Raw genomic sequence first — 22,117 nt, forward strand, 5'->3', positions numbered from 1 at the left:
GATTCCTAGTTAGGTCAATTTAAGTGCAAACTGTACAGAAGTTCCAGAGTGGCTAAATAGGTCAAAAAAGGCCAACCCAGTTTCATTTAACTTTATTAGCTCCCACAAACCAGCCAGCACCTCTCCCCCCCACACACAAAGCTGAACCTGCCAAACCCTCAAACCACTTCCAGTGCTGGTTTTACTGGTGTTCACTGATGCCAGGAGCCAATCAAAGTAAGTCGGGGTTGGGGGAGAAAATGTGCAGGATTGGGGTGGGTGGGTTGGTTCTTTGGGAGGGTTGTTCATGGGGGAGGGTTGGGGGGCTAAGAATATTTCCTCATCAGGAGAGAGAATGCCCTGCTGATCCCTCCAACTCCCCCCATGAAGTCACCAGCCCCACTGATCGTCCACCATTCTTCCCATCCCAACTTACTTCAGTTAGGCTCCTGGAACAGATGGAAACTAATAAAAACAGTTCTGGGAGCATTTTCTGGGATCAGGGGAAGTTCAGCAGCACTGGAGAAGCTGGGAAGGATCAAGAGGGAGTTGGCAAAATTGGAGATGCTCTCCAATGTGCTGTTTCTGGATGGAAGGAATAGTAAAGAAGCCAGAGACTGGCATGTAATACAGATAAGAAAGCCAGTCAATGAAAATGGAAATGGAGGAATTGGGGGTGAGGGGAGGAAGGGAGACATAGCAGCATAGGTAAAAGTGGAGAGGTAACTGGGGAGTCAGATGTCTGGCAGGTTGTACTGTGTCATAAATCCAATGCCTATATTGAGTCCATGAGTTTCTGTACCCAGAAGGCTGGTGAAGTGAAGTTCATAGGCCTGGCTGTGAAAAGTGGTTTGTAAATTCAAACAAGCACCAAACCTTGCTAACCTAACCTCATCACCAGAAGCCAAATTCCTACAGCTCAAAACACAAAACCTGCCAACAGTATCAACACAGTACCCCCACAAACTGCACTCTGGAATCTATCAACGACAAAAATACCCCACTACCTGTGGGGGCACATTCCTCACCAAAAAACACTCTGCCTCCAGTCACTCAGACCTGATCCTGAAAGGGAATTACAAACCACTTTTTACAGCCAGGCCTATGAACTTCACTTCTTTAGCATCATGGGTACAGAAACTCATAGACTTAATGCAGGCAAGAGAGTCTGTCAGTGAAAATGGAAATGGAGGCGTCAGGGGATGAGGGACAGACTGGAGTGGGTTGGGGAGGGGGATTCATAGATTTCATAGATTTCATAGACATTAGGGCTGGAAGGGACCTTGCTTGAACCACCTTCGATGGGAGGCTGTTCCAGACCTTGGGGGCTCGGACAGTAAAGAAATTCTTCCTTATGTCCAGCCTGAAATGGTCTTGTAGTAGTTTATGCCCATTTGACTTCATCATCCCTTGGGGCACTCTGGTGAACAAACATTCTGCCAGATCCTGGTGGTCAACCCTGATAAACTTATAGGTGGCCATCAGATCACCCCTGAGCCTGCGCTTTCCCAGGCTAAAGAGCCCCATGGCTCTCAGCCTGTCGTCGTAGGGTCTGTTTTCCTGACCTCTGGTCATGTGCATGGCTCTTCTCTGGACTCTCTTAAGCTTCTCCACATCCTTTTTGAATTGTGGAGCCCAAAACTGGACACATTACTCCAGCTGCAGCCTCACGAGGGCCGAGTACAAGGGGAGAATGATGTCCTGGGATTTGCTTGAGAAGCATCTATGGATGCAAGCCAGCATTTTGGTCACTCTACTAGCCCCATTGCAGGCTCATGTTCCTCTTGTGGTCAATGATGACCCCAAGAGGATGTAGCAGTGCAGGCAAAAGTGCAGAGGTACCTGGGGAGTCAGATGTCTGGCACGTTGCAGTGTGTCAGAATTCCACTATGTATATTGAGTCTATAAGTTTCTGCACCTACGAGGCTGAAGAATTGAAGTTCATAAGCCTAGCTGTGAAAAGTGGTTTGTAATTTGTTCCCTTACAGGATCAGGCCTGAGAGACTGGAGGCAGAGTGTTTTTTGGTGAGTAATGTGCCCCCACACATTGTGGGGTATTTTTGTCTTTGATAGATTCTGGTGTGCAGTTTGTGAGGGTACTGAAGATAGTTGGCAGGTTTTGTGTTTTGAGCTGTAGGAAGTTGGCTTCAGTTTTGGTGATGAGGTTAGGTGCTTGTTTAAATGTACAAACCACCTTTCAGAGATGGGCCTATGAATTGCTCTTCATCAGCCTCCTAGGTAGTAGGTACAGAAACTCATGGACTCAATATACACATTGGAATTCTGACACACTGCAACCTGCTGGGCATCTGACTCTCCAGATAGCTCTCCACTTTTACCTGCACTGCTACATCCCCTTTGCCACCCCCCACCCCAGCCTGTCCCTTACTCCCTGACACTTCCATTTCCATTTTCATTCACTGGCTTTCTTGCCTGCATTGCATGCCAGCCTCTGGCTTCTTTACTATTCCTTCCAACCTGGAACAGCGCGCACACACACCAACTGCAAGTTATTCCTCAGCCTGACAAAGCATTTTTCAACCTGAAAGGTGGCATCCCAGGCATCCAAGCTGCGCTCACCTGGAGCCTTACAACTCCACTACAACCAGTAAGCCTTAGACCTGTCAAAGAGGTGACTGGTCTGGGATTTCCCCAGCCAGGATTGTGTGCATGTGTATCGTAGGTGGAGGTTATGGCACCTCCTACCCAGCTTTCACCTGGGGGATCCTCGGTCCAGACATTTCCTGCGGCCATCCCACCAGGCCTCTCTGACCCTGGCAGAATGCAGTTTTAGTGGTCGTGCCCAGGACCTGGGGCATCCTCCTTCCCTGTAGCCCCAGGCCATACTTCTAAGTTCATCCTGGCATGGAAGCTCAGCAGGGATATGTTCTTCCCCTGCTGGCTGGTGATGCAGTGAGTGTCACCTCCAGCTCTGAGAATGGGGAGGGAACTAGTGTAAAAAAATAAAATGGAAATAGGTGCAGACAGAGTGTGGAGGGTGGCACTCACTCCATCTGCAGGTGGAGCTTGGGGAACCCCAGCAGCGGGAGGTTCACCTTCAGGAACACCAGATGCTCCACCAAACAAGGATCCAAGCAAGTGTGGTGGGGTGTCACAACATCCCCAGGACTGCTGAACACACTCTCACTTGGAACACTGCTTGGTGGACAGGATAGGTGTCCCTGGGCAGCTGTGGCCAGATCCTGCCACATCTGGCTGCGGCTTGCACAATAGGCCAAGGGGTCACACAGCAGTGACCCAACATCCTCAGTCACTGATAGGTAGCCACTGAAGCCTGGGCACTACCTGCCCAAGGTTGTGGTCTGGTGCATCTGGACCCCAACATTGAAGCCATGCCCTTCACCCACATTGGCAGTGGCTGGGTGGAAGAGACTGGCTGGTGGTGGGAGTCCTGGCATGGGAAAGTGTACCCCCTCTTCCACATCCCCTTGCCTCTGCCCTTCAGGCTCCCTGACTCTGTTGACCAGAAACTGTGTCCAGTGATTGAGGGGTTTGGTGCTGCCAGTGCACATGCTCCCCTTCACTCTGCGGTCGCACATGCTTACAGGCATGTGGACCATACTGGGCTGCAAGGGATCCAGCTGTCTCCTGATGCCCTCCTTCAGCTGCCTCACCAGTGCCTGCATATCTGGTAACAGTGGCTTGCCCCAGCCAGGAACACTGATCACCTGGAACTTCTCAAGTTCCTTCACTACAGGGATCACCTGGCTAAGGAGGGCATTGCCAGTGCTGAGGGTCTTGGTAGCCCTGAGGAAGGGTTTGAGAACCTCTAAGATATGAGAGATCATATCCCACTCAGCTCTCTTAAGGGGCCCACTGATCCCAATCTCCCCAAGCAAGGCCACCTCATGAATGGCCTTCTGTTGCTCCACCAACCTTTCCAGCATCAGGTATGTGGAGTACCACTGAGGCTCCACAACCTGCATGATTTTGTGCTGCAGAATGCTCAGCTTTGCCAGTTTCTACCACAGCACTTTGCCCCCCTTGATGCTCCAGTGGAAGTAGTCCACCACCTTCCTCCATTTTGAAATCAGCTGAGTGGTAGTGATCACTAGCAGCCCTGTCCCCCTCCAAGGCATCCCTGACTATGAGGTGCAACTTGTGTGCCACACAGCAGATACCAACAAAGTTGGTATCCCAAACAGCCTTGATCATATTGTTCCCATTTTTGGTGACCATGACCCCACAGGTGAGCATGCTCTGCCCAATGAGTTACCCCTCTACTATGTAGTTCATGATCACCATGATCTCCCTTGATGTGTGGGACTCATCCATCACCTTGGTTTGAAGGAGAGCCAACCAATGGCCTGATTGATCACACCAGTGCCCTGTGACAGAGAGGTAAGTGTGATTGCCACCCCGGCTGCTCCAGATGTTGGAGGTGAAGTGCAAGGCTACCTGCGGACCTGCCTTCCACAGCTTCTCCCTCAACTACTCCCTGCATGCCTCATACAGGGAGGGTACCGCTGTGCTGCTAAAGGTGGTGCGTGCAGGCACCTGGTAGAATGGGGCCACAAGCACCATGATACTCCTGAACCCTGGCCACTCAACTAAGGAGAAAAACTGGCTATCCAGAGCAAGCATCCTCCCAATGCTCTGGGTGATCTCGCTCGCCCTTGCAATGCACCCCCCTTTCTCTGTGTCTTTTCCCCCACTGCTCCAGGGTGGTCTGCCTCTGCTTTGGGGGAACAGGGGCTTTGAAGCAAGCAGTGGACTTCCCTTTGGCCATGCTTCCACTGGTGTGAGGCTGAAGAGGAAGAAGGGCAAGGGGGTGCTGCCTCCTCAGGAGAAGCAGCATCACTGTGGTGGTAAAGTGTTTCACCTCCTTGCCCTGGCTGATCTGCCTTCAGCAGTGCTGGCAGATAACATATTTAGGATCATCTGCCACCTCAAGATGATCCCACACTACACAACCCCCCCACTTCTGGGTTGAGGGTGGGAATCCTGCCTTATCCCCCTCCTCATCAGGCAGAAGCACAACAACAGGAGGATCTGATTCAGCTGAGCCACTTGCCTCCACAATCTTCTCCAAGGTGCCTTCCTGAAAAGGAGGCCTGTGTCTAGGGGAACTATGAGGGGTGTGGAGCAGAAACTCAGATTTCCCCTCAGTCCCCAGAATTTCTTTAGCTAGGGTGCTCAGGTCCCCTGGTTCCAGATCCAGCTCCACCTCTGGCAGTGGAAGGCTCATACTGGGAGATTAAATTGGGGTGGAGGAGACTATCATTATGCTGCACATGCCTATTTCTGGAATTGGAGGGGGGGGGTGCAGGTGCAGGGACAGGTACTGCTCCCACCTCCTTGCTTCCACTGGGAACAGAAGACTCATGGCTGCTAGGAAAGAGGATGCATCTATGTTTGGGGGAGGGGCAGGGGGATTTGTAGCTTTAGCTCTCCCTCTACCCCCTTTCCTTCCCCTACCAGAAGATCTGGCACCTGCCTCTCCAGCACATTCCATATTAATCTTTCCTGTGCTGGAAAATGTGTCTGTGTGTGTAACTAACTAATAATATATGTCTTCTCCTTCTTCTTTTCTGATGTATGACTGTGTCTGACTTCTTCTTTTGTGTTGTGTTTACTGTTGTGTGTACCTAAAATCATATCTCTTCTTCTTCTTCTCCTATGACTCTCTGTGTTGTGTTAATCTAAATCTCTATCTGATTTCTGTGTTGTCTGTAGTCTTATTGTAACTATAACTAATAATAATAACTATATAAAATCTGATTTATTTTTCTATGATTCTCTGATGTCAGTGTTATGTCAATCTGAATCTTTGTCTTCTTCTGTGTTGTGTTTACTGTTGTGTGTGTAACTAAAATAATCTCTTCTTTTATGACTGTCTGACTTCTGTGTTGTGTTAATCTGAATTTCTATCTGACTTCTTCCGTGGTGTCATCATGGTACTGTTTAAATCCAGCTTTAAACAGTACCATGACTTCTCCTCTTTAACCCTGTGGAAAATAATATGCTCTCCATAGAAACTTTGGGGCTGGAAATAATTTTTGCTATGGAGATCATGAATGGGGATCCTGGTTTTCTCTGATTTAAAAAAAATCCCAATTTTCAGATTAAAAAACTCCAAAATCCATTTTTTTCCATGATTACAATGAAATACCACTAATATGTAGATATATCTAGATATTTCATGTAGATATGTTTAGATAGATAGATAGATAGATAGATAGATAGATAGATAGATAGATAGATAGACAGAGGTGTTTCATTTTAACCATGGGAAAAATGTGTATTTTGGGTTACTTTATTTAATCCCAAAATTGGAGATTTTTGTTTTATCAGAGAAGTCATGAGAGACAATGTCTGTTGTCAGATCTATGAAAGTGAAGGAGAAAAAAAATACAAGTGAAGCTGATATGTATGTTTATACAAAGTACAGGTTTTTGTATATGGTTGTTCTTTTAAAGCTGAAACTGACCATAAAGCACTTATTGCAATAAGCAAGAAAGGATATGGCAAAGCTCCAAAGACAGATTATAGCATAAAAGTGACCTCAAAATTCTAGCCAATGTGCCATGTAATAATTGCAGATAAGTCTGAAGAACACATGCTGTACCCACTAATTCAAAATTAGATGTTGTAAAAACAAATTGTAGTGGAACAAATGAATGATAATCCTTGTATCCTGGCTGCAGGGTAAATGGTAACAAATTCAGAACAAAGGAGAAAAAATCTGTACTATGCATTGAGCCTTCATTGGAAAAGAGTTGGAACTGATTTGTTTCCTTTGGAAATTCTTAACAACTTGATCATAATAGGGAGTTTAATAACCTGAGGTATGAGAGACTCCTCTGTGATCAAGCCAATTAAATCTTCATGTGAATATGAAAAGGCTGCATAGTTAAAACAATCATGCTAGTTATGGCAAAAGGTACATTTGATTTCAAAATACTGCATTTATAGTGAATTCCAAAAAAAAATATGTATTAATACCAAAGGATCTGAGGCCTGGTTTCCCAAAAAGCAAGAGTAATTGCTATACTAATTATGTGCCCATCACACTTTAGGTTAGCCTAAGCAGCAGGAGTGACAGCTGCATATTTGTGTGTCTGAGAAATGCCACTTCTGTCAAAAAAGGGAGGTTAACATGAGCTTCTCTGTCAAGTTTGCAGACAAAGGATAAAAGAATAAAAATGAGGAAGAGAGAGGATACGATCCATTCTCATATTGCTCTGAACTAATGGTGAGAGAATTCTTCATAGAGAGCCATATCCTCCTCTTAACCCATGCTGTGAGATTTGTACTCACTTCAGCAATTCTTACATTTTGTATTGTGTTTTCTGAGTGATTCTGTTAAAGCATGCAGTTCACAGCCTCCAGGGTGTACAGGATGTCATGTCACAGTGCTGTTCCATGCTCCACTGACGCTATGAAAAAAATCCTTCCATAAGTATTCTATATGCATGGCTTGACTGAGCCAGTAACATGCACTTGGCTATTCCAGACTGGCCACATAAAACAATTCTGTTTGACAACCCAAGGATCACTGATGCTGCTGCAGAGCTTATAACTATGGAAAATACTTGAACAAAGCACTAACATCTGGAAAGTGTGCACGCGTGTGAGTGTATATGGTAAGCCAGAGCAACAGGGAAAATGAGAACATGAACCTAGAACAGACATAAAAAGGAGTGGAAAACTTGTGGCTAGGGAGGCAGAGAGAGACGAGCACTGATGTATGTCAAGATAAGACCCTGCAGAAATGGTGTATATTATGATTTAACTTATCACCAATGGGAACTGCAAAGGCAAATGTTCTAATCACCAGGGATCCTGGTTTTCTCTGATAAAAAAAAAAAAATCCCCAAATTTTAGATTTAAAAAAGTAACTACAAATCCACCTTTTTTTGTGATTAAAATTAAACACCGCTAATATATTTAGATATATATAGTGGTGTTTCATTTTAATAATGGAAAAAAGGTGAATTCTGGGTTCCTTTTTTCAATCCAAAATGTGGGGATTTTTTTTTTTATCAGAGAAAACCAGGTTCCCTACTAATCACTATGGTGGATAAGCTCATTCAGCATTCTCCTGATTCAACTGTCAAATTTTTATTCTTATTGTTGTTATTATTTCAAAACTACATTTAGAAATTATAGTAATTGGTGTTCTCTCTCTCGCAATTCCCCCTCTTCTAGACTTGACTATATGTACATTATTCATGACTGTGAGCCCATGTGCATTATTGGAAATCTTTAGGGAAATCTTTATTATGGATGCCATAACTCAGACCTCTCTGGCCATGTTCAGACGTTCTTGAACATTTGGTTCCCTAGGGACAACTCGCAGCAGCATACCTTGTGTTGCTGCTAGCTGTCCTCAGGGAATGTCTGTGCCATGTGTGCGTTGGTTGGCATACTGCAAGTTACCCAGGTTGGGTAGGGGAGGTTGGGGCCAGCACTGGGATGGTCCCAGCAGCTTTATCTGAGGTCCTGGGTACCTCCCGGGGCTGCAGCAGCAGTGATTCTGCTGCACAGAGCCTGGCCAGCAGCAAAGCATAGCTCTGGCCAGCCAGGCTCTGACTTCAGGCAGCACATGCTGCCGCCGTGTGCACAACTCCACTTTTTTTCTTGTGCTACAGACACATTTGCAGTGCCACATACTACACAGCCAGGCTCATCTGGATATGGCCTCTACATTTATTAGTGGCTTTTCCTTGTATTTTCAGGTTAAGTAGCAGTACAGTGTAAAATGGATTAAATTCCTTACTCAGAAACTATCATGGTAATATAAAGAAGAAACAATTTTATTTCAGAGGCTCAATGATTTTTTCCTGCAAGTCAGGATTTAGCACCGATGAACAATCAATATGCAAAGCTTCAGGGTGACAATTTAAGTACTTAAAGTCTACATGTGGTAATTGACAACTTTTGGGCCATTTAGGATAGTTTAAATGCCTCCAGCAGCTGTTTCTCTATTTGTGTGGACAATTGCTTCTCTTCTAAACAAGAACCATAGGATATTTACCATAATCCTTGGGACTGGCTCTTTGCTCTTTAAGTCAGTTTTCTATATGTTGTAAGTCATTTTATTTCTTAGTAGTGGAGTGAAAATGAAAAATAAGCTCCTTTAATCCCAAATCTACAGTAAGGGACAAATCTATCAATGAAGCTGTTCAACAGATGGCACAGTATGATAGGGATTGAAGCCATAGGATTTCAAGAGCCAGATTATAACTGTTCTGGGTCAAGTGCTCTTGAGAGGAAAGGACCACAACATATCTTAACTTCTCAGGACACACATGCAGGAGAAGCACTGCTGAATGAGTGTCTCAGGACTGTCAGCAAGTACCCCTTGTGGTTGTAGAAGTCCCAATTGTTCACGCACAGCATGGTGGGGAGGAACAAGGAAAATGGGAACAAGCAGCCAAACAACTTAGCATATGCATTATACCTATTCATACCCCCAAAACAGGACCCAAAAACTGCATAGTTATATTGGTAGTGTTTCAATGAAATCACATAAAAATGTGGATTTGAGGTAAAAAATTTTTAACTGGAAGTTGGTGACTTTTTTAAATCAGAGAAAATCAGGATCCCTGGTCATCTGCCAGTACTGAGAACAGTCTAGCTTCATCTTCTTCCAAATCTCTTTTCGTTGAAGGCTGCTATTAAATCCCCTTTCAGTCTCCTCTTCTCTAGATTGAATAAACCCAGTTCCCTCATCTCGGGGATAATCAGGCTCAATAAGCCTAACCTCCATCCCATGGAAAATACTGAAAAAAAAAACTCATTAAAAAATCTATGTGCAATACACTTGTTGAGAGTAAGATTCTAAATGACAGCCAACACGTTTTCATCATGGGTAGGTCTTCTCTTACCAATCTCATCTTCTTCTATGAACAGGTCTCTCACCACCTGGACATGGGAGAAAACGTCGACATTATATACTTAGACTTCCAAAAGGCTTTTGATCTAGTATCCCATGATATCCTTGTGGAACAATGGGAAGATTGTGGGTTTAACTGCTCAATAGTTCAGTGCATGGAAAACTGGCTGCATGGGAGGACGCAGACAGTTCTCATGAAAGGATCTGTGTCATCCTGGCAAGAAGTGACCAATGGTGTCCCTCAGGGATCCATGCTTGGATCGGTGCTTTTCAACATCTTTATCAATGATTTGGATGTGGGGAGTGAAAAGCTCACTGGCCAGGTTTGTGGATGATACTAAGTTATGGGGGGAGTGTGGTCACGCCAGAAGATAGGTTGCAGATACAGCCAGACCTGGACAGGCTGGAGAGTTGAGTGGACTGGAACCAGATGAAGTTCAACACTCAGAAGTATAAGGTCCTTCATCTAGGGGCAAACATTCCCCAACGTACTTATAGGCTCGGTGGTGACAATTTGACTTGCATCATGGCCGAAAGGGACCTAGGGGTATTGATAGACCATCGCATGAACCAGTTGTGCGATGCTGTGGCCAACAGGGCAAACAACACATTGACATGTATTAACCGTTGCATCTTCTGCAAAACTAAGGAAGTGATACTCCCACTGTACTCTGCACTGGTGAGACCACAGCTGGAGTACTGCGTCCAGTTCTAGGCACTGCACTTCAATGAAGGTGTGGACAAACTTGAGAGGGTCCAGAGAAGAACAACTTGTATGAATAGGAACTTGCAAGACAAGCCATATGAGGAAAAGCTGAGGGACTTGGGCCTCTTCAGCTGACAGGAGAGAAGGCTAAAGTACTTAATTAGTAGTGGGAGTATATCCAGAACTCGGTGAACAGCTGTTCACCAGGGCACCACTAGGGAAGACCAGGAGCAATGGATACAAACTCCTGGGAGGCATCTTCAGGCTCAGTTCTAGGAAAAACTCCTTCACAGTCAGGGTGTCCAGACTGTGGAATAGTCCCTCCAGAGGTGGTGCACTCACCTACCCTGGAAATCTTCAAAAGGAGACTGGACAGTCACTTTGCTGGGGTCACTTGACCCTCAGTTGTCTTTTCCTGCCTAGTGCAGGGGGACTGGACCTGATGATCTACAACTTCCAGCCCCTAACGATCTATGAATCTATGAATCTTTCCTCATAAGTCATGTCCTCCAGCCCCCTCACCATTTTTGTTGACCCACGCTGGATTCTCTCCAATTTGTCCACATCCTTTCTGTAGTGTGAGGCTCAAAACTGAACACAGTACTGCAGATGTACCCTCACCAGTGCTGAATAGAGGGGAAGAATCACTCTCCTTGACCTACTGGCAACACACCTACCAATGAAGCCTATTATGCCGTTAGACTTCTTGGCAACAAGGGCACACTGCTTCCTCATACTCAGCTTATTGTCCACTGTAACCTCCAGGTTCTTCTCTGCAGAGCAGCTGCCCAGCCACTCAGCCCCCAGCCTGTATTGGTATATGGGATTGTTCTGTCCTAAGTGCAGGACTCTGCACTTGTCCTTGTTGAACCTCATGAGGTTCATTTTCACCCAATCCTTCAATTTATCTAGGTCACTCTGAATCTTATACTTACCCTGCAATGTATCATCTACCACTCCCTTCAGCATCCATGCTGAGGATGCACTTTATGCTGTCTTCCAGGTCATCAATGAAGACATTGAAAAAAAATGGCCCCAGGGCCAACCCCTGGGAAACTCTACTTAATACCAGTGGACTGCCAACTTGACTTTGAACCATTGATTACTACTTTCTGCGCCCAATGCTCCAACCAGTTTTCTATGCAACTTACAGTCCATTCATCCAGCCCATACTTCTTTAGTTTGCCTGTGAGAACGTTGTGGGAGACTGTATCAAGACTTGTTAAAGTCAAGGTACACCACATCCACCAGTGTCTCCACATCCACAGAGTCAGTCATTTCATCATAGAAGGCAACCAGGTTGGTCAGACATGACTTGCCCTTGGTGAATCCATGCTGACTGTTCCTAATCACCTTTTTCTCCTTCAGGTGCTTAGAAATGGATTTCTTGATGATCTACTCCATGATTTTTCCAAGGACTAAGATGAGGCTTACTGTTCTGTAGTTCCCTGGATTCTCCTTTTTCCCTTTCTTACATATGGGCACTATGCTTGCCCTTTTCCAATCATTTGGGACCTCTCCTGATTGCCATGAGTTTTCAAAGATGATGGTCACTGACTCTGCAATCATATCAGCCAACTCAGCACCCTCAGGTGCATCTCTTCTAGCCTCATGGACTTGTATACATCCAGCTTTTCTAAGCAACCCCTAACCTGTTCTTTCACCACTGAGGGCTGATCACCTCTTCCCCAAACTGTGCTGCCCAGTGCAGTAGTCTGGGAACTGACCTTGCCTGTGAAGCTTGAGGCAAAAAAGGCATTGAGCCCTTCAGCCTTTCCTGCATCCTCTGTCATTAGGTTGCATCCCCCATTCAGTAAGGGACCCACACTTTCCCAGTTCCCCCTCTTGTAGAAACCCTTCTTGTTACACTTCACATCCCTTGCTAGCTGCAACTCCAGTTGTGCTTTGGCCTTCCTGAGTTCATCTCTGCATGCCTGAGAAATGCTCTTATACCCTTCCCTGGTTATTTGTCCAAGTTTCCACTTCTTATAAGGTAACCTTTTTGTGATTTAGTTTACTGAAGAGTTTCCTGCTAACAGACGCTAGTCTCCTCCCATACTTGCTAGTCTTCCTGCACATCAGGATGGTTTGTTCCTACACTCTCAGTAAGGCTTCTTTGAAGTACAGCCAGCTCTCCTGGACTCCTCTCCCACTGAGACTGGCTTCCCAGGTGATCTTGCCCATGAGTTTCCTCAGTGAGTTAAAGTGTGCTTTTCTGAAGTCCAGGGTCCTTATTCTGCTGCTCTCCATCCTTCCTTTCCTCAGGTCCTGAACTCAATCATCTTGTGGTCACTGCTGCCCAATTTGCCTTCCATTACTACGTTCCCCACCAATTCTTCCCTGTTTCTGAGCAGCAGGTCAAGAAGAGCATGGCCCCTAGTTGGCTACTCCAGCACTCGCACCTGGAAGCTGTCCCCAGTACTCTCCAAAAACTTTTGGGATTGCCTGCACACTGTTGCATTGCCCTCCCAGCAGATGTCAGGTTGACTTAAGTCCCCCATGAGAACCAGGGTTGCTAATCAGGCAACTTCCACTAGATGTTTGATGAAAGCCTCATCCACCACTTCTGCCTAGTCTGGTCATCTATAGCAGACCCCCACCATGACACCACTCTTGTTGCTCTCTCCTCTGGCCATAACCATAGACTTTAAACAGGCCTATCTCCAGTTCCATACCAGAGCTCTGAGCAATCAAATTACATAAAGTGCTTTTTTACATAAAGTGCACTCCTCTTCCTCTTCTCACCTGTCTGTCCTTCCTGAACAGTTTGTACCAATCCATGAAAGTGCTCCAGTCATGTAAGCTATCCCACCAATTCTCTGTTATTCCAACCATGTCATAGTTCTGTAACTGTGTGAGGACTTCCAGTTTTTCCTGCTCATTTCCCAGGCTCCATGCATTTGTGTACAGGCACATGAGGTAACTAGTTGATTGCCCTGATTTCTGCAAAAGTATAAATGTATCTCCCCTATTGACTCCTTTTGCTTGCTTTTCCTCCAGGTCTCCTACTTACCTCAAGGCTTTGGTCTCCATCCCACAGAGAAACTATTTTAAAGCTCATCCTTTCCTGCTTGACAAAGGAATGGCATGCCCTCCCTCCAACCCCCTCCCCACCCCCATTGTGGTCAGGATCATATAACAATAGAGCTAAGGGGAAAGTTGTGACATGTAAGGGGTGCATGGGGGTGCACATGCACCCCCTGACAGGCTGTGCTTGCCACTTAGGTGATGGGCAGGTGAGAGTGCTGGTGCCCCCCCGGAAGCACAGCCAATCACTGCAGCTGCTCCCAGAAGTGACTGCAGCCACTCCCAGAAGTGGCTGCAATGATTAGCCATAGTGATTGGCTGTGGGGGTCCTCCCACACAGTGAGATTGGCTGCAGGAAGACCCTCCCTCAGTCAGCAGGATCAACTGCAGGGGGACCCTCTCCCAGTCAGCAGAACTGGTTGCAGGGGGAGCACATGCCCTCCCCACAACTAAGGCAGCACCAATCACCCATGTGAGGAGGGAAATCAATTCTACTGAAAGGGACTGGGTGTGGTTCTTGTTGCACTCAGAGCCTTGTTACATGTTACACTCTGAGCTGCTCAAATGTTGAACAGTGTTAATGCTAGCTCCATTTTGAAGCAATTACACCTTAAGGCTAAAGCCCTTTTCTGATTGTCCCCCATCTCCACACCTAACTTTCCACTAGGCTTGCAAGCAGGGACCTGACTAGGAGCTGTACCTGTGAGTTGCTACTACTGAGCTGAAGAACCAGGACAGGCCTGCTTCAAATGGGGTGTGGGGAGGGAGAAAGAGTTAGTGAGGGAAAAACATGAAGCTGGGAGGTGGAGACTTAATGTGATGGGGATGGGTAATCAAATGGGAGGTGGAAAGGAAATGTGAGTGGGGAAGAATGGTGAACTGAAGGAAGTCAGCCACTGAAGGAGAAAATGAATAAAAGTAAAAAAATAAATAAATAAAAATGCCCACACAGCAGAATAATTTTAAAAAGTAATAAACCGGAAATTTATTTATTTAAAAAGGTCTCATTTAAAAAAAATGGATTTGGTACTGGGGTATGGGAGGTTCTGTTCCTGCTTCCTGGTGTGACTGGGAGGTGGAAGCAGTGACGGAAGGCACTTTTGGGAGACCTACTCTGCCTATCTCGGGAGACCTATTCTTCCTATCCCAGCTCTTGAGACCTGATTTGTCATCCTACATTATTCTCCCCCCACCCTACCTTAGATTCCACTTCTGGTCCTTTCCATGCCTCGAAACTTGGCTACCAGGCATCTGCTCTGCAAGATGTTTGCATGGTGTTGCATCTTTGAAGTTCATACCCCTGGGGTCAAGAAGTAGAGTTGGCTTGATCCCAGAACCTCCCCTGGGCAGTAGAGTTCAGGTGGTAGGAAGTTTGTCTACACAGAACAGGAGGGTAGGGGAGGGAGCACTGCATCCTGGGATACTGGAGAACTTCAACGTGGGCAGTTCATCTGTGGGGAGTGGCCACACATTAATGGAACACAAGACAAACCTGCCCTGGAGTGGAGTAACTTTAAACTACCTAAATTGTGCTTAAAACTAGTTTCAGGTGTTAATGTGTGGACAAGTCAGGGGTTCAGATCTCCAGGAGCTGTCTAAAATTAATCTTCACCAAGACCCTCAAAGATTATAAGTGGCAGGGTACCGCAGGGAATTTGTGAACTGGACAGAGAAGAATTTGAACTTCTGAATGTATATGCACTAGCAAACAACCAAACGACAAGGTGTGCTTTGCTCCTGAACTTACGTATAGCTATGCTCAGCATACAGTCAGTGTGCCTGGTGGGAGGTGAGGACCTCAATTGCATAATTGATAAAGGGGACAGAAAGAACAGAGGGCAAAAGACTGGCCTGAGCAGACCTCAAAGCTCCTGTTTTGTGACCATGGCATGGTGGATGTTGACAAGGAAACCCAAGGATAAGAGGGCCCTTTTACCAAAGTGGACCTCATGGGAAAGCCACAGTCTGAGGTAGACTTTGTGTTCCTCCCTTCAAGGTGGAAGATTGAGAAAGCTGAGACTACACTGGTGTTCCTTTTTGATCATTGTCTCCTGCTAGTTAAAACAGAGATGGGAGGGAAAACAAAGCATAGCAAAGGCATGTGGAAGCTGAATGTAAACCTTCTAGTACTGAGGCAGAAGATTCACAGATACCCGATGCAACTTCAATATGCATTGTGAAATAGAAGCCTGGGAATCACCATGCTGAAACTCTTACCTGGAAAAGGCCTATGACTGAGTCTCCCAATGATTTCTGTTCATAACCCTGCAGCAGGCCTTAACAGACTGGATTAAGACTCTGTATATGAACATCACCAGCAGAGTGCAGGCAAACAGCTGCCTGACCACCTCAATAGTGGTGAAATTAGAAGCCTGGAAGGGATGTTAATTCTCCCTAATTTTGTTCTTTGGCATTATAGATCCACTGGAACAGCAGCTCAGAAGAGACCTTGGGATCTCAGGAATCCAACTGCTGGATGATGGTAGGGCAGAGGTCAAGAACCTGGCCTACATGGATGACCTTAATATCGTATACAAAATCAAGTGGTCAGTAGAGAGAGTGCTGCAACACACATATGTGGACAGGGTAGCAGGAGGGGCAAAGAGGAAGCAGGAGGATTCAGAGAACTACAGACTAGTCATCCTGACCTCTGTACCCAGGAAGATCATACACCAAGTTCTCAAGGATTCCATTGGGAAGCACCCAGAGGAGAACAAGGTGACCAAGAGCAGTTAGCATGGATTCACCAAGAGTAAGTCAGGCCTGACTAACCTTGTTTCTTTCTGTGATAAAAGTGACAGGTTCTGTGGATAAGAGGAGATCAATGGATGTGGTATACCTTAATTTTAGCAAAGCTTTTGAAACTCTCTTCAACAACATCCTCCTTCCATTAAAAAAAACTAAGGAAATACAGACAAGACCAAAATATTGTAAGGTGTATGTATAACTGGTTGTATCATCATACAGGAGCTTCCTGTAGCAAGTGGTCCTCAATGGTTCAATGTCTAGTTGGAAGGAGGTATTAAGTAGACTTCCTCAGAGGTCTGCCCTAGGTCCAGTATTGTTCAACATATTCACTAATCATTTGAGTGACAGGATTGAGTGCAAACTCAGCAAATTTGTGTATGGCACCAAGTTAGGTGGAACTGTAGAAACTCTGGAGGGCAGGGCTAGGATCCAGAATGGCCTGGATACACTGAAATAATGAGATTCAGCAAGGAGAAGTGCAAAGTCCTGCACTTGGGTTGGTATAACCATTTGCATAAATGCAGACTGAGGAATGACTGGCCTGGATGTAATATTGCAGAGAAAGATGTGAGGGTTATGGTGAACCATAATTTGAGAAAGAGCTACCAGTCTGCTCTTGTTGCAAAAAAGCCAACAGCATCCTGGGTTGTATTATAAGTAGTGCCAGTTTCAAAACAAGGGAAGTGATTCTTCCACTGCATTCAGCACTGGTGAGGCTTTACCTGAAATACAGTGTCCAGCTTTGGGTCTCACAAAAAAACTGTACAAGGATGTGGACAGTTGCAGAGCAGAGCAACAAAAATTATTAATGACCTTGGAGAGAAGACTTATGAAGATAGGTTGAAAGTAATAGGAGAAGAGACCAAGGTGGAAATTTAGCCTGGAGAAGAGACTGAGTGGGGATTTGATAATCATGTTTAAATACCTGAAGAGTGATTATAGAGATGGAAATGGGTCTTTCTCTCTGGCTTTGTGGGACAGGGCTACAGGCAATGGCCTTAAGCTGCAGCAGTGGAAATTTAGGAACTTTGGGTACTTTTACATGTACCCAAAGGGGTGGAGGGGTGCTTTAATTAGAGCAGCTCCAAGAGCCACTCTAATTAAAGTGCTACCACATCTCTTGTATCAGTATCCCCACCCTTAAAAATTGCAGTGGGGGCACCTGAACTAAAGCTTATTTGATGAACTTTAGTTCAAGCACCCCCACTGCCATTTTAAAGTGTGGGGACGCTGATACACGAGATGCAGGAGGCTGCTGGAGCACAGCAATTGCCACGCTCCAGCAGACTCGATGCTTGTGTATAGGTGCCCTTTCTGACTATGACAGCAATCAAGCATTGGCACAGGCTGCCTATAGAAGTTGAGGTATTTCTGTGCTTGGACACTTAAAGGAAGGTTAGACTTGGTTGAGATAGTTTAGACATGGATGATCCTGCCTTGAGCAGAGGCCTCATCTATATGACTCTGTGAGGTCTCTTCCAGTTGTGAGCAAAAGCACGTGCTTGGTGCTGGGAGAGTTAGGAGCCCAAATAAAGTGGATATATCTGTACCCCCTCCCCCTCAGTATTCCCCAGGCAGGCCTGCTCTGGGGAAGATTCCATATATGGGACAATGTTCAGGATTTCAAATTGTCCCATATGGTTACCTTATGTATAGATGTTTGCCCACCTAACAGCATTGACATTACATGGCACCCTGCAGCACCCTTGAAAGAATCTCAGATTACCACAGCATAGAGGCTGAGACTCACTGTTCTAAGGGCTAAATTGTAATTCACTTTATATACCTAAAAGCTACATACACAGCACTGTAACTGCAGTTTTGGTCACTAATGCACAGCCTGAGATATTATTTCTCCATGTTGTAAATCAGGATCCCCCTGACCACATCCCTGCTGGAAGCGAAGTAAAGGGGGCTTCTTATATTTCAGTATAAGAGCCTTGCACTTAAAGCTTTTGTTTAGGCAGCAGGAAACCAAGTCTTAAAGAAGGTTTGGTCGTTCATCTCCTACATCCTGGCAAAGTGCTCCAGGCAAGAGACACTAGGCAAGAGTTGCCCAGTCTCCCTTCTCCTGACACTTACCCTGTGGAAAACCAATAGAGTTTTATTAAAGAGCTATAAAAGCTATCTATGCTTGACCGTAATCATATTACAGATCCACCATAGAGCTGTATGTGTCCAGGGGAAAGTGAGCATGCTAGAGGGTATGTTGATTTGAATGGGAATAGGAATGGGTACCTGGCTCTAGCTGAGGCTATGGGGAAGAAATGTCCCCACTGTACTATGCCTGAAGGCTCTATTGTTCATTTACCAGTGTCAAAGTTATTCACATTGCCTTTTTACCTCTCCTAGAACTTTTTTTTTTTTCAATAACAGATTACCTTTGGAAATCATTAGCTACACCGGCAAATATTTGGGCAATGTCATTGAGAAATAGATAGTGACCAGAATCTTGAATAGTCCATAACTGTCATAATTATATACAATATGCAGTATGAAATTAGACCTTATATAAATTATATAAATGTATGATTGTTGTCGCTAACTTTAATAAAGTAAAAATATACTCACTGTAGTTATCTCAGCTGTATACCTGTATACAAGAACTGTATGCCTGTACTCACAAGGTCTTCGATTTCATCAGTAAATATCATCTTGGGTCACAACACTGTACAGTAACTTCAGCATACCAAAAATAGCTCTGTATATATGTTCCTCAGGCAAATAGTGCTCCATATATGTTCTCCAGGCAAACTGCTGCAAGTGAGGCTAACAACTTCCTTTTGCTGTCAGAAGTCACAAGCTTCCAGCCTCCACCTTCTTAGGAGTCCATTGCCTCTTCCTTTTCTACAATCACCCTGTATGATAAGCTTCAAAAGAGTCAAAAAGCTCCTACAGATTGGGCCAAACTTTTAGACAAAAGTGATAAATTCCAATTTACTGAAGATTCCAAGCATTGTTACATGGTATTTACCAAATTCAACAAAGAATTTGTCTGAAGATCAACATAAAAATCAAGAAAGAGCCAAAGGGTAAAAGGAAACAAAACCTGTGGTTTAATGGAAGGATGAAGAAAAGTTCTGAGAACAAATACAAGAAGCTTTTGTTGATTAAAGTTATGATATAGGTGATTGTGTGTTACAAGCTAAAGCATCTTTTAGGGTATGAACAGGCATTACATTTAAATTGATGTAATCAACATTAGGTCAATCTAAGTGCCCAATTATGCAGTCATTCAGAGGGATGAAATCACCCCTCAAAATAGTGTGCCCCATCTAAATTTGTTCACCCGAAGAGTTGTACTAAATTAAATCAAGAAAGCCTTAACCCAATCTAGAAAATGGTTAACCTGATCTTCTAAATGCCAGCAGGTGTATGCTGTACAATGTCAGGGCTGTGAAAGCCCAACTGCTTGCCCAAGCCCCCAGGGCTATTCTATCCCTCTTCTCCTCCAACTTTACTGGGCTATTTTTAACTCTCCAGGTCTCCCCCTCTAAGACCTGGCAGCTTCCCCTGATCCTACCAACCCTGTGAAAACTTGCTAGCCCTAGCTGATCCTGCCCACACCTTCTCCCACCCTGAGTTACTTACACCAGGTTGCATCATGGCTCTGGCTATGGCAAATGGCTGCACATGCAACTCCAAGTCTATAGAAAGTAAGCAGTGTAAATATAGACCACGTAGTGAAAAGCTGTACATACTCTTAGGCTGAAGCCTTTAGAGAGCTCATGGTTGGTGAAGAAAGGCAGTAGTGATGGGAGAAGTGGCATTCCATTTTAATCACAGGAAAATGTGGATTTTGGGTTCGTTTTTTTAATCTGAAACTTGGGGATTTTTTTTAAATCAGAGAAAACCAGGATCCCTGCTCATCACTGAGTTTCACAACATAGAGGTGTTCCCACACTCTCTGCTGCATCTGGATTTTTACGTGGCAGCTGTGGGTAGGAGTGCATTTCATCAGCTCCATTTGGTAAGAAATCTGTGAACCTGTCTTCTGGATTTAGATCTGGCTAGCATCATCCAGGCCTTCATAAACTCAAAGCTAGAGTGCTGCAATGTGCTTTACACATGGCTGCCCTTGAAAATCATCCAGAGGCTACAGTTGGTACAGAAGGCCTGCCTCCTAAAAAGGAGGGGTGCCAGGTGCATACAACTTCAGTCCTCCAGTGTCTTCATTGGCTCCCTAGAGCTTTCTGAGTGCAAGTCAAGATGCTGGTTTTGACCCATAGGGCTCTAAACATTATGGGTCCTCCAAACCTATAGGATCACCTTTTCCATTATGCTCCTTCGTGATCCCTAAAGTCATCCAAGAGCAACCTCCTGTAAGTATCACCTGTATATCACGTTTTCTTGGCAAAAACAGTTGGGAGGTCAATTGTAGCTGTTGCTCCTCAACTTTGGAACTGCCTCCCACTTGATGTTCACCAAAGTTCAAGCTTGGATATCTTTTGCAACACCTTCCCATTTGGGCAGTCATTTAGCAACAAAACTAAGCTGATATGTTGTTCACTGAATTTCTGTTTTAATTGGATATTCTAGTTGCTGTTTTTAGTGTTCTCTTTTTGTAAGTCCCTCTGCGGCTTTGTTGGGAAGGGAGGCCTATACATCATATAAATAAAAGATAATTACAAATATATATGTGTGTGTGTGTGTGCGTGTGGGGTGTGTGTATATACATAGTTTCATGAACTTCAGTAACCTATTTAACTAAATTAGTACATGTTGTTAACATATATTTGATTGGAAAAAAATACTTATTTTCCAGTTATGTATTTGAAAGTCTTCTCTAAGAGAAGGTATTAGAGTTAGGTAGCCGAGATTGATTTTTTAAATTGCTCCCTCCCTTCTCTGCTTGTGGCCTAAACTTTCTTTAAAATGAACTGTGAGGCTTGTAATATATATGCAAATTTAGAAATGATTGGATTTCTTATACCAGCTGTTGATTTGTTATATAGCTGTTTGGGGGTAGAAGGAAGCATTGCTCACAAATAAAAATCAAAGTCTCCATCTCATCATTATACACAAAGATCTAGTCTTACATCTTTTGAACAACTTCTTTGCCTCTATTTTCCTGAGCAGGGACCAGATCAGCCCCACCACTGGGCCCTCCTCAGGCCCCAGGGGAGGCAAACCTAGGCCAGGGGTCAAGGTGAATCCAGTCAGGGAACATCTGGAGGGACTGGATGTATTCAAATCAGCTGGTCCAGATGATCTCCACCCCAGAGTGCTGAGGGAATTAGCTGAGGTCATTGCGGGATGCCTGGCATGTCTGTACGAGCACTTGTGGTGCTCTGGTGTGGTGCCAGAGGACTGGAAGAGGGCCAATGTGGTTCCCATCTTCAAAAAAGGGAGGAAGAAGGACCTGGGGAACTATAGGCCAGTTAGTCTTACCTCGATCCTGGGTAAGCTGTTTGAGAGAATTATTCCGGCACATGTCCAAAAGGGGCCAACAGGGGAGATTATGCTTAGGGGCAATCAACATGGGTTCATTAGAGGCAGAACCTGTCAGATCAACTTGGTGGCCTTCTACAACCAGGTCACCAAATCCTTAGACGCAGGGATAACAGTGGACATAGTCTTTCTGGACTTTTGGAAGGCCTTCAACACTGTCTCTCACCCCGTTCTCAATAAGAAACTGGAGGACTGTGGTGTCAACACCTACACAGTCAAATGGGTCGCCAACTGGCCGGCGGGCCACACCCAGAGGGATGTGGGCAGTGGGGTTCTGCAGGGCTCAGTCCTCGGGCCTGCACTGTTCAACATCTTCATCAGTGATTTGGACGAGGAGGTAAAAA

This window comes from Gavialis gangeticus, unplaced genomic scaffold (genome assembly GCF_001723915.1).
Source record: "Gavialis gangeticus isolate Ggan-Ray unplaced genomic scaffold, GavGan_comp1, whole genome shotgun sequence".
Taxonomy (NCBI): Eukaryota; Metazoa; Chordata; order Crocodylia; family Gavialidae; genus Gavialis; species Gavialis gangeticus.